Here is a 13,397-nt window from a genome sequence, read left to right as displayed (position 1 = left end):
GGCCACATTTAGGTATACTTGATTATAGACCTAAGGTAAGGATAAATATAGGGAGCTTGTGCATCAGTATTGAGAGTTCAGAAAAGTCTTTGCAGAGAACATGGCATGGAAGCTGAGATCTGAAGGATGATTTTGAGTTATGAGGAGAAGGGAAGTGGAAGAGAGAGGAGTGATTTAGGAGGAATAGATATGACTCAAACAGAATGACTCATTTTATGCCTTATTCTTGAATAGATGCTCATGATATATCTCTCATGCATAACTGGTTCAGGACCCAGGTGGAATGGGCTTGCATGGGAAGGAGGCACTTCAATGTCTGTACCTGCACTGGATGAGAGAGGCAGGGCCAAAAGTTCCTAAACGTGAAAAGCTTCAGTAATTCAAGAGGATCACTTATATGCAGCTTCATTTGTGAAACGCTTTGTAAAGCTTTATGATATCCTAGAAGCCATTTTATATAATTTTGATACATGCTGATGAAAGTCTAGATGAATGCCAGAAAAACTTCCACCTCATTTTTTTCTTATTTAATCTATACCATGTACTATATTTAAATCATTTGTCCATATATTCATTTTTTTACATAATGTTGAAAGTGTTTTGATGTCGGTAAAGCAAATTTAACAAGGCAAGAACACTATGGGAAATGGGAAATCTTAAAGAATTTACATAACGCTTATCTGTTACCAAGTATGGCTTTCACAAAAATGACCTCATCCTCTTTAAATCCTGATCGACATCATTCTATCTGATGCTCTTATCTCAGTGATTTTTATTCGTGTGCTATATTTTAGACGTCTGTCTTCACAACAAAATTTCTCCTCTTCCCAAACCCCCACATTTCCCTCTGATGGGTCCCAGATTAGTATTCTGTACTCTTTCTCCCTTAGTGTATGCCTATATTTATTTAGCACCAACAACATACTGAGTCACAGTGTTGGATACTGTGATAAATGTGGTTCATTAATATTTTTCCTAATGACTTCAGTTTTTCATGAAAATGATGCCTACTCAGTATACAAAATTAAGGCAATAGAGCAGAAAGAAAAGGAAATAGAAACCCAAAACAACAACACACCTAAAAATATTCTGTGAACACGGAAGGTGTACAAAAGGAATGCATAAGCTTTTCGTTTTGTTTTGTTTCGTTCACTTAGAAGCATTATTTTAAAAATAGCCAAAGAAAGGAAGCTTTTTTCCAAGGACAGTAAAGGTCAATCAATTAAAGGAAGTCTATTAATGTAATATAGTATATTAATAAATTGAACAATAGTATTTCAATTTTTTAAATACATAAATTAAGTAACAAAACAACATTCCTTCTAATAAAAATATTAAATATAAATAGGACTTCTCTGTGATAAATAGTAGTTCCTTTTCTAAACCAAAATTCAAAGTATTATAGCAATAGACCCTTCTCTCTTAAATTAAGGTAGTGTATATCTTCTTTTAAGAAATGTCTATTCCTATCCTTTGCCCATTTTCAAATAGGATTATTGGTTTTTTTTTTATTGTTGAGTTGTTTGAATTCTTTGTATTTTCTGGATATTAGCTCCTTGTCAGGTGAGTAGTATGCAAATATTTTCTCCCATTCAACAGGTTGTCTGTTCACCTTGTTATTTCCTTTGCTTTGCAGAAGCTTTTTAGTTTAATATAGTCCCATTTGTCTATTTTCGTTTTAGTTCTGTGCTTTTGAGGTCTTAGATGTAAAAATCTTTGCCCTAAACCAATGTCCTGAGGTGTTTTCCCTATGTTTTCTTTTAGTAGTTTTATAGTTTTAGGTCTTATCTTTAAGTCTTTAATCCATCTTGAGGTGATCTTTGTATATGGTTAGAGATAGGGGTCTAGTTTTATTCTTCTGCATGTTTTCTCAGCACTATTTCTGGAAGAGGGTATTCTTGTCCCAGTGTATGTTCTTGGTGCTTTTGTTGAAAATCAGTTGACTGTAAATATGTGTGATAATTCACATGTTTTGTCAATTTATGGTGTCTCAAGTGTCATGAAGGCTTTGCTCATTTAAAAATTCTTTTTCCTTGATATTTGTCTGACCAGGTTATTTCAAAAGATCTGTATTCAAGTTCTGAGATTCTTTCTTCTGCTTGATCTAGTCTATTGTTGATGCTTTTTTTTTTTTTTTGAGACAGAGTCTTGCTCTATTGCCCAGGCTGGAGTGCAGTGGCACAATCTCAGCTCACTGCAACCTCTGCCTCCTGGGTTCAAGTTATCCTCCTGCCTCAGCCTCCTGAGTGGCTGGGATTACAGGCATGTGCCACCATGCCTGGCTAATTTTTGTATTTTTAGTAGAGATAGGGCTTCACCATGTTGGACAGGCTGGTCTCGAACTCCTGACCTCGTGATCCTCCTGCCTCAGCCTCCCAAAGTGCTGGGATTACAGGCATGAGCCACCGCGCCCAGCCGATGCTTTTGTTTGTTTGTTTTTTAGACAGTCTTGCCCTGTCACCCAGGATGGAGTGCAGTGGCACAATCCTGGTTCATTGCAACCTTCACCTCCCAAGTTGAAGCGATTCTTCTGCCTCAGCCTCCTCAGTAGCTGGAGTTACAGACACGCACCACCATGCCTGTGATTGTTAAAATCTCTATTTCTAGGCTCCTGAGACCAGTAACTCAGAGTGTTCAACTATCAGTTCCAATGCTTTTTGCTCTGGTTTTCAGTCCCCCTCCTCATTTTCCAAACCCTGGATATTGCCCTTGATTTCTAGTGAGCTAAACATATGTATTTAAAGGTGTTTTAAAAAATGTACTCTATTCAGCACTTCTATGTGTTGAGTCGCAAGAGAGTTTTCAGGTTATCTAGTATACTGCCTTACTAGAAATGGAAGTCAAATTTGTTTTTCATGTTCAATTAATATCATTTGTAAAGTTGGATTGTGAAATAGACATTTGGCTAAAGACTGGGTTTGTGCCACAGCAAATGTACTCCACTTCTGTGAAATCTTGGCTAAGCCAAGTTTTTGTTATGAAATAACATATTTGATTCTGAGATTTTTACTTGGTGCTTAGACAGAATAGCAATATCACCTACTGATATTGTTGGCACTTTATGATTTTGTTTAAGATACACTGTTTAGTGTGTTTTGAAAAAAAGAATAAAATTTTCTAAGATTTGAAAGAGATCTTACAAAGATTAGGGGTCATCTACATTAGACTTCTAATCTTTTCATTAAAAATACATATGATCTTTCATATGGAAGGAGTAAGATTGTAAGTTTAAAGGCTATATACAAGTGTGTTTAGACTTCTCCTTTTCTTTCTAAATTGCAATATATTTAAAGATATGGATATAGTCTTTTTATTCGTAAGTAATGGTGTAGCAGATTATAAAGGGCACATAGAACATTAGCTCTCAGATTAAATGTTATCTTTTGATAGATACCTTTCAGGATCATTTAGACTAAAATAAGGTAGGTTCTCTGTTAGCCTCCCTCATAGAATTTCTAAGTATGTATGCATTTCTTTGTTGACTTGCTTATTCCTTACCTTTTCAGCTAGGTTATAATGAAAGAAAATAAGCAATTCACTTTGAAGCATTTAGTGACCAGAGTTAGGATATGGGAATTTTGTAATTTTTAGTTTTTTAAAACTGTTACATTTCTCACTTGCATAGCATATATTTAATCTAAGCAGTGCCCCAAACACAAAAACTAATCACTGTGCTTTTGAAATCTGTATCTCCATGGAAACAATGGAAAAACTTTCCTTTTTAATCTCTTTTGTTAGACTGAGATCTCATTTTGTCATTAATAGATTCTGTAAATAGCAAGAATAGGAATAGTGGTAGTGGTGGAGGTGAAAGCAATAATAATAAGAGAAGCAAATTTCTGTTTAGTACTATCTTGGGCCAAGTACTATGCTAAGTATGCTAAATAATTTCCATAGAATCTTAGTTCTTTCTTACAACAACCTTACTATTCTTTTCATTTCTAGGTGAGTGAACTGAGGCTTACATTGGTTAACTTAGTTGTCCAATGCCGTACTGCTAGTAATAGGTAGAACAGAGCTTCGAACACAGAGTGGACTTTTATTGACTAACTTTTGTTAGATATTTGCATGATATAAGTATACATTTTCCAAATGTGTGCGTAAACTACAGTACATTTTGGCACTTTTTGAAATATGGTAAACCTACATCTCTGCTACAGCTGATGATACTGTAAGTCTAAAAATTGTATGAAACATCTATAATTTTAATACATATGATGGGCTTTTATTACAGCTATTTTATGATTTTATCAACAGCCAAGCTGTTGTTTCACTACAAACAGATTGGATATCTTTGTGATTAAAGCAGCAGGCTAAAGACCATGAAGGGTATACTGTTTGGTTTTCAATCATTTCCATGTGTTATGAATTCTTATCAGATGTTGGGAAATAGCAGGCTTAAACTAACTGCAAGTGCTACATCCGTGGTCCAAGAAACAATAGTCTGTAATGGGCATGTGTTTAGCCATCAGCTTATTTAACAAGGCCTCTAAGCAAGTTCATTTACCGTCATATATAAGAAACTAACACATATTCCATTTATGTAGATTTAAGATCTCTCCAACAGCATGTCACTCAGGTCTTGATAATCTTCATCAATTTTTTAAATGTGAATATTAGAGAAGATCAGTGCTTGACTTCATCACCCTTATATTAAAATAATATTTCTTGTGACACAAGAAAAAATAATAGATATAACTAAAAGTTTTCCTAAGGCACATTCCTAGAAACTGGAGAAAATGAAAAAAGCATCTGGGAAAAAATAAAAACTAGACTGACAGTTATGCAAGATACTTGACATTTCCATTTTAAATCCTCAATCTCATGTTCAAAAGCTGCACAGTTAAAAAATAATTGCAGGATTTTAAAAAACTACTTCAATCAAGTAATAACGAATGATCTTATAAAAATTGTAAATATGTTGACATTGTAGTAATAAAAACTTTCTTATGTAGTTATTTATTTATAGTATCTCCTGTTGTATAGAAGATATTCAGCTTAAATCCCTCTACTGGATATTATTTAAAGAAAAGGAAATTGTTATATCAAAGGGATACCTATACCCCCATGTTTATTGCAGCACTATTCACAATAGCCAAGATGTGGAGTCGACCTTAGAGTCCATCACTGGATGAGTGGAAAAATAAACTGTGGTGTACGTACACAATGGAATATTACTTAGCCATAAAAGGATGAAATCCTATCATTTGCAGCAACGTGGAAGGAACAAGAGGTCACTGTGTTAAGTGAAATAAGCCAAGCATAGAAAGACAAATATCGTATATTCTCAGTCATATGTAGGAGCTGAAAACCTTGATCTCATGGAGGTAGAATGCAGAATGATAGATACCAGAGGCATCTGGGTTTGTGTGTTGGCGGGGATGAAGAGAGATTGGGTAATGAGTATAAACAGTTGAATAGAAAGAATAAGCTCCATGCTCAATAGCAGAGTAGGTTGACATAGTTAACAATAATGGATTGTATATTTCAAAACAGCTAGAAGGGAGGACTTGAAATTTACACAACACAGAAATGTTAAGTGCTTGAGGTGATAGATACCCTTAATATCCTGACTTTACCATTACGTATTCTATAGCTGTAGCAAAATACCACATGTAGCCCATAAAAATGTACACATATTAGAAATCAATAAAAATTGTAAATAAATAAAATATTCAGTTTAAAGGTAAGGTATGAGTCTAAAAGTACTTTTGACTTAGTAGGTGGTTAGCAGGTTAAGTGAAAACTGCATGAAGAATTAAGATGTCAGTGTCATGTTGATAATTCTATTATTTACTTGGATAATTTTGAAAAATCTCTTGCCATATCTATACTTCAGCTTTTTTGTGTCTAGGATGAAGATGTCAACACTCAGCATCTCGCTGCTTCCTTAGTGATGTGAATGAAAACCAAGGAAATAATTTTAATTCAAAATGCGCTTTAAAATGCCAAATCAAAAGGAATTAAAATGATCTGCGTGGTATAACTTTTTACACTTATAATTTTGATTATGCATTTTAGAAACATTATTTTTTGCCTTACTTAAACTATTTTTCTGTGATGATGAAACTGAGGCAAAGAAGGAGAATTAATTGCCTTTTCATGGCCAAATAATGCTGTTTAGTCTAGGTCTTTTGGTAAACACATTTCTTCCCAAGACCCCCACCCAAATACTTTGTCTAATCATTTGGAATGCTATAAGTTGACATTAGTTTTAAATGAAGAAAACAACTCATCACTGGCATTAGAGTAGATATCTTTAGCATTAATAATTAGTGTCATTTTATCATTAATTTTCACAGTTTTAATTCTTTAAATTGCTAATGTAATTTAACTGTCATGAGTTGGTTGTAGTATATTTTGAATATAAAAATAAATGCCTTCTAAGCACCAGGTAGTCAGCACTGTCCTGGGTTACAGATTAAAAAAAAAAAAAAAAAGCACCTGTTAGTGCGCCTACTCATATTAATCCTAAATCTTTGCATCAGTTTTGCATATTATGTATGTTGAATATAGACACAATGTATAGATGAGAAAACTGAGGATCAATGATGTTGACAATTTTCCAAAGCTATACTCAAGTGCCACTTTTTCTATGAAGGCTTAAAAGATGAGGAAGATTTTAGTAGACAGAAATAGGGGGAAAACACCATTTTAAGTAGTGGAAATGGCATGAACAAAGGAGTATGTGTACTGAATCTCAAAGTTTGCCATGGTAATTATGACTAGTATGTTTTGACTGAAATTTAGAGTAACTGTAGAGGATATGTGGGGGATAAAGTTGAAAAAAAGTAGTTTGAAGTTAGGTCATGAGAGAGACTTAATTACTTAAGAAAGAAATTAGTGCATAATTCAATAGGATTTAAGGAGCTATGAAGATCAGGGGAGTAGAACTGTAGGATTTGGGGTATGTGTTATAAAATGAATGGAAGAAAGGTCAGACCAGAGGCACGTAGACCAAGTAGGAGACTGTTAACCAAGTGAAGGCCTGATGGCCCAAACTAGATTGCTGTCACTGACCATAGAAAGGAAAAGACTTTATAAAGGAAAAAGGAAAGATGTAGTAAGTAAGTGAGTGATAACTAGAAGGTGGGCTTGACAACCAGCATTGTGGTAGCTTTATCAGAAATAGAAAAGAGAGGAATTAGTTGGTGTTCGTTGAGGAGCTAACATTATCAATCTCACTTTTAAAATGGTAAATTTGATGCATTTGTGGTATGTCTAGTGGAATTTTTCATCTGGCAGTTAGAAATGTCAATTTAATTTTGAAAGTGGAAATAGGTAAAAGCATAGGCTAATAATCTTGATTTTATATGTTGGGTGCATTAAGACAGAGAGAATTGCAGTCCTCAGTGTGGATGAAATTTATAGAGAAGAAAAGAAGGTTGAGAAGCATCTAATTTTGAGGAGCAGAAGGTAGAAAAGTAGAACCAGTGGAAGCAGAGAAAGAATATCAAAGAGGTAGGATAAGATCCTAAGTGTCCTCAGACACTCATGACACTATTTCTGAAATAGCAGAGAGGCAAAGTGGGGTAAGATGTTCAACAAAGTTGGATTCTTTTCAAGGTCTAAGTTACAATCTAACCAGAAGCACTGAAATTGTGATTAGGGGGTCATAAGTTACTTTTGAGAGAGCCATTTAAGGAGTGTGTGGATTACAAGTCAGGTGTTAAAATGGGTGGATAGTGGGTTAAATGAAGACACTAAGAACAGTTGAGAAATCGGTTGCAAAAAAAAAAATGGAAAGGCCAAAGGTGTGAAAAAATTGAGGGAAAATATTGTCACTTTACTCACAAATGCTTGGCATTTATACTTTACCCCAGATCCTTTTCTCAGCTCTATCTTTCATTACTAGTTACCTTGCCCCACTTTAAATTATTTTATACAATAGCCAAATATCTTCATGTTTTAGCATGTACCCTGTTTTTCCATCTCTCTTTCTTGATTTAGACACACTGCTTGGATGCGTCTTCATTCTGTCTGTAAATAGCTAATTCCTACTTATCACTTATCTTTCACATCGCAGTTCGCATGCTTCCTCTGTGAGGCCATCTCTTATTTGTCCTGCAGTACTCTTTCCTTCACTGAATTTCAAAATGCTTCAATCATTTATTTGTCATGGAAGTTGCTGCTTTTTATTATGTACTATTTTTATTATTGATGTACATGGCTTATATCCCTCCTTGGAATTTAGGCTCCTTGAACATTTTCTCAAGGTGTCCATGAAACAACATGGAAAGAGCATAGACCTGGAGTTCAGATAGTCCCATTTTTAATTTCTAGCTCTGTCACTTACTCACTATGTGACTTCTAAAAAGGTGTTTATTTGATCTTCATAAACGTCAGCCTTTTTACCTATAAAATGCCTATATCACAGCTCATTAAAAAGATTATTGAGGGATAGAGGAGGTAACTGATTTACAGAACCTAGCAAAGTGAGGTTCCCTTCCTTAATAATCTTGATTTCTGTGCCAGTACCCAGAATGTTACCATATAAATATTAAGTGCTCCAAAAATTGCTAAATGAATTAGTAATTTCTTTGCCAATACTAAATGTATAAAGCTACTCTAATTTCTAGGCTGCTGATATTTTATTGGGTTTTTTTTTTAAGAAATTCTTTTTTCCATTAGGGAGTAACTTATTGCAGATTTACTAGATAAAAAATATATTCAATACAGAAATATCTGGTGGATAAATGCTGATGTCATACAAAGCATATTAAAATTCAAATGAAATATAACTGTGAGGAAAACAATAAGTGGCTTAGAGTTAGTAACAGTTTATAAAAGCCATTTTTTTTTTTTTTTTTTTTTTTTTTTTTTTTTTACCATTTAAGCAGAGACTAGGCTTTGAGGAGGCCAAGACAATGCTTTCTGGACTCTAAAGTAAGCCCATAGTTTGGCAGTATATGGTGACATATACTCCAAGCTTACAATTTTAATTCTCATTTGAACATATTTAAATATATTCTGATGCCAGTGGATAGGATGATATTCCAGAGAATGTAAGATTGGGAATCCTAAATTTAGACTGTGATCTAAAAATTGGTTTAAAAACTTGCACTTCGTTTCAAGAGTTATGGATTCCACAGTACTAACAAATGGTGTTGCTTGAATGGTCTCAAAGATTTTGACAACATTGTAAATCTTCAATCACTTGAAACATTTAGCATAATGAAGCAATTTTTAATAATCTGTATAGACCTACCCTTCTCTGTCTCACCTTGTCATTTTTGAGTTTTTATTCATCATTGCTCAGTTTGTATATGATATGACTACATTAATAGTGTGTCTAAATCTTTGACTATTTAAGGATAGATTTTTAGAAGCAAGCATTATGCATTCATTGCCCTCTTAAAATGATGAACAGAGTTGTTTGCTGTATATAGTAGAAATAACATTCATTTATAATAAATAATAAAGAACTATGCCCATATGACAGACAGCTCTTAACAGTGGTGCTATTTTAAATAGATGACCTAAATCATAATAGCTACTGTTTGTTGAACATGTCTTGTGTGCTCAATATTTTACATACCTTACCCCTAATTTATAGTTGAATAAACTGAGTCTCAGAGAAGTTAACTAACTATTCTCAGGTCACCTGGCTAATAAGTGATAGAGTTGGCTTTTAAATCAATACTTTCTGAATCCAAAGTTAAGTCTTACAATAGCTATGTTCTACTCCCTCTACAATAGTATCGTAAACAGTCTATACTTTCTTTGCCTCATTCTTTGTGTACTTCAAATTATTCTCATAACTAGTTTGTCTACCCTAGAGATGCACCATTTCCTCTTCAACTCTCAAAATAATCTCTACCTCAAAGACCTTAGTGTTCAGAAAACATCATCTAAATGACTGAATTACTTACCAAATTGAAAGCTATACAAAGTAGCATAATAAAAAGATAGGAATGTTTGATGGAGTAAATGGAAGATGTGTTTGCTGTTCCCTGTGCAGCGGCTACCCAGTTCCATTTTTATGTCATGCCAAGTAAATATGGGATATCTACAGTTGTGTTCATATAGCTTTAAGAAATAGGAAATAATTGTACTTACCTGAGAACACATAATGACAGCCTAAACTAGGCATTGATGGTTAAAGTCAAGAGGAGCTGTTATATGTGAGAGAGATTAGAAAATGGTGTACTTCAACACTGATTCAATGAAAGGAAAGGGAGAAGAGTCCAAGGGAAATTTAAAGTCTGGTCATTCAAAAGATTATGGTTCCATGATCAAATAGAGACTTCAGGAGAAGGAACAAATTTGGGCAAGAAGGAGAGGGTTTCAGGTTTGGACATAAAGAATTTGTAATTATGTTGAGATGTCCAGCCTGCTGTTTCTCTAGAGTTGAGTCCTTGAAATAAGGCTAGTCTCAATTGAGATTTGCTATAAGTGTAAAATGCACACTGTATTTTGAAGACTTAGTACAAAAGAGAGTGTTGAATATCATATTAATATTCTGTATATTGGTTTTATGTTAAATTGGTAATATTTTGGATATATTAAGTATGTAAAAATTAATGTTTCCTTTTAGTTGTTTTTTTTTTTTTTTTTGAGATGGAGTCTCGCTCTGTCACCCAGGCTAGAGTGCAGTGGCGCAATCTTGGCTCACTGCAGGCTCCGCCTCTCGGGTTTGCACCATTCTCCTGCCTCAGCCTCCCGAATAGCTGGGACTACAGGTGCCCACCACCCCGCCTGGCCAATGTTTTGTATTTTTTTTAGTAGAGACGGAGTTTCACCATGTTAGCCAGGATGGTCTCGATCTCCTGACCTCGTGATCCGCCTGCCTCGGCCTTCCAAAGTGCTGGGATTACAGGCGTGAGCCACCACACCTGGCTCCTTTTAGTTTTTAAATCTGTCTACTAGGAAACTTAAAATTGTATGTGTATTAGTCTGTTCTCATGCTGCTAATAAAGACATACCCAAGACTGGGGTAATTTATAAAGAAAAGAGGTTTAATTGACTCACAGTTCTGCATGACTGGGGAGGCCTCAGGAAACTTGCAATCATGGTGGAAGACATCTCTTCACAGGATGGCAGGAGAGAGAATGAGTGCCAGCAGTGGAAATACCAAATGCTTATAAAACCATCAGATCTCATGAGAACTCACTCACTATCATGAGAATAGCATGGGAGAAACTGCCACCATGATCCAATCACTTTCCATCAGGTCCCTCCCACAACACATGGGGATTATGGGAACTACAATTCAAAATGAGATTTGGGTGGGGATACAGCCATACCATATCCGTATATGTCTTACCTTAAATTTCTGAGTTAATCTACGCAGAAATTTGTAGAAGATAGTTACAAATGCAGGACCATTAAGGCAAAACATCTACATTTGGAAATAACCTATATAGGAGTGATAGTTGATGTTATGAGATTAGATTAAAATACCAGTGTACAAAGTATAGAGATGAGAAAAATGTCAACAATTATAATATGGGAAGAAAAAGAGTAACCAGGAGAAGAATTGGAGATTCAAAATGCTAAAATGGTATATAAGCCTGACTGGGATAGAATTCTAAGAAGAAAGGAGAAGGAAGGAATAATTAACATCATTGAATGATAGAGGCCAAAAAGGAAGAGGAGGAATGAGAAAAGGCCATTGAATTTGGCTGATATAGAAGCAGTTTCAGTAGACTGTAAGAGGGATAGATTGCAAGAGATTAAGAAGTTAGAGGTTAATAAAGCAGACTGTATAGGTAAACTATTCTTTCAAGAATGAAGTCCATTTGTGAAGATAATAATCACTTGATTTGAGCCAAGTCCAGAGAAATTTGAGCATGTTTGTTTGCTGAATAAAAGGATCAGTGAGGTGGGAGTGTTTGAAATTGTAAAAGAGAGAAGATAATTTCTATAATAAGATCCTAGAGCATTGGATCCCAAACCTGAGTACATACTGGAATCACCTGGGGATCTTGTTACAAGGGCAAATTTCCAGGCAACATTCCACATCTAAAGTTATTATATTCCCTGGAGGTTTGTCTCCCCCAACATGTTGCTAGCAAGTTCTTCCAGGTGATTATGATGTATCCAGAGGACAAACAAGGAACTTATGAGTGCTGATGAGGTCATCAGTGAAATGACTGGTCATAGCATCCAGTTTGGATAGATAGCCAATTAGGGCTAGAATGGGGCTGATGGACCATGAACTACAGTTAAGGAATTGGCTTTCATTATTATGGGAATACGTGCAAGCTTAGTAGAAATGAAAGGCTGAAAAAGTTAAAAAGGTAGTGGATTTTGATCACTGAGGGAACTTTCAGAATTCAGGATCTTGGAGGCCAAGTAGATGCAAAATGTGGCTGTGTGTGTCTGGTGTGGAAAAAAAGATAAAAAGAACGGAGTTACGCACATCGTAAGACCCAGCAGTTTGGTAACTAATACCTGGCAGTGGTAAAAAGGTATAGGATTTGGGATAAGGAAAGAAGCACTAAAGGTTCAATCACACATGTAATTATCTAGACTTCAGATTCCACTAAACCTTGGCTTGAATATCTTTGATAAACATTTTCAGAGTGGAGTGCCTGCTTGGGTTTATAGCCTTTGAATTTCCATGATTCACTCTAGATTTTGTTGAAAATACCATGGGTACTTGACTTTCATAGATAATATATGCACAGTCTTGACTAGTTACAAGTAACCCTAAGGGTTTATGATAATGAGTAGTTAATAATTCTTTGCAAGGCATGAATTTGAATCTCCGGCCCTAAAACTGGCATGGAGAAGCAAGTCACTTAGCTAGTGCTTTGTAGTGAAGTCAACATTTACTTCTAAGTTTGTCTTTAACACATGATTATATTAATCATCAGACCTCACCCTGGTAGATTTAACTACCAGGAAATTAAAAGGAAATTATATGCCAAACTGTAGTATTAAATGAGTTAAAAACTTGGGTTTAAAAATCAAATGAGTTAAAAGTTTGTAGCATGACACCTACCGTGTAATAATTACTTAATAAATGGTAGTCACTGGTACCAGTTCAGGAATTCAAACATTTTTGAAGCCAAATTTTTTGTGTATGTCCATGCTTAAGGAGTAATATTTATATTAAAAATTTTGTTTTGATCCATTATCTCCATAAATTATTAAGCTGAAACTAGAATGTTAAATTTGTTAGTGAGTTAGGAAGATAATGGGTCATTTATCACATATTTGATAGGGGGTATATTTTATAGTAATTCATATTGTTATTATGAAAAAATTAGAACTCTTAAAATCCTTTAAGTGTATTTCTATGGCACAAGTATACATACACAGAAACAAAATGAATGAATTACATTATTCACTTTATTTTTCTTAGATGTAGTATACCAATGATTCTGTTTTTGCTAAACAACTTTTACTCTCAATATATTATATACTTATATAACTCTTTTTGCTTTATA

At 34.6% G+C, this 13,397-nt stretch overlaps 1 protein-coding gene and 1 long non-coding RNA gene across 3 annotated transcripts in view; one reads left to right on the top strand and one right to left on the bottom strand.

The window, feature by feature from the left end:
* Positions 1-12,039, bottom strand: part of LOC129528135 (uncharacterized) — a 51,586-nt gene extending 39,547 nt beyond the window's left edge. The window contains exon 1 of one of the 2 annotated variants that reach the window (XR_008673363.2): positions 11,910-12,039. This is a non-coding gene — a long non-coding RNA (uncharacterized lncRNA). Of the gene's footprint in view, positions 1-11,266; positions 11,334-11,909 lie in introns of those variants that run through there. The other variant, XR_008673364.1, reaches the window with a different exon arrangement.
* The window catches only part of CWC27 (CWC27 spliceosome associated cyclophilin), a 249,840-nt gene that overhangs the window by 103,453 nt on the left and 132,990 nt on the right, over positions 1-13,397 (top strand). The gene's annotated exons all lie outside the window — the stretch shown is intronic.

This window comes from Gorilla gorilla, chromosome 19 (genome assembly GCF_029281585.2).
Source record: "Gorilla gorilla gorilla isolate KB3781 chromosome 19, NHGRI_mGorGor1-v2.1_pri, whole genome shotgun sequence".
In the NCBI taxonomy this organism is placed as follows: domain Eukaryota; kingdom Metazoa; phylum Chordata; class Mammalia; order Primates; family Hominidae; genus Gorilla; species Gorilla gorilla.
Note: the sequence above shows the minus strand (reverse complement) of the source record. Positions and strands in the feature narration are given on the sequence as shown.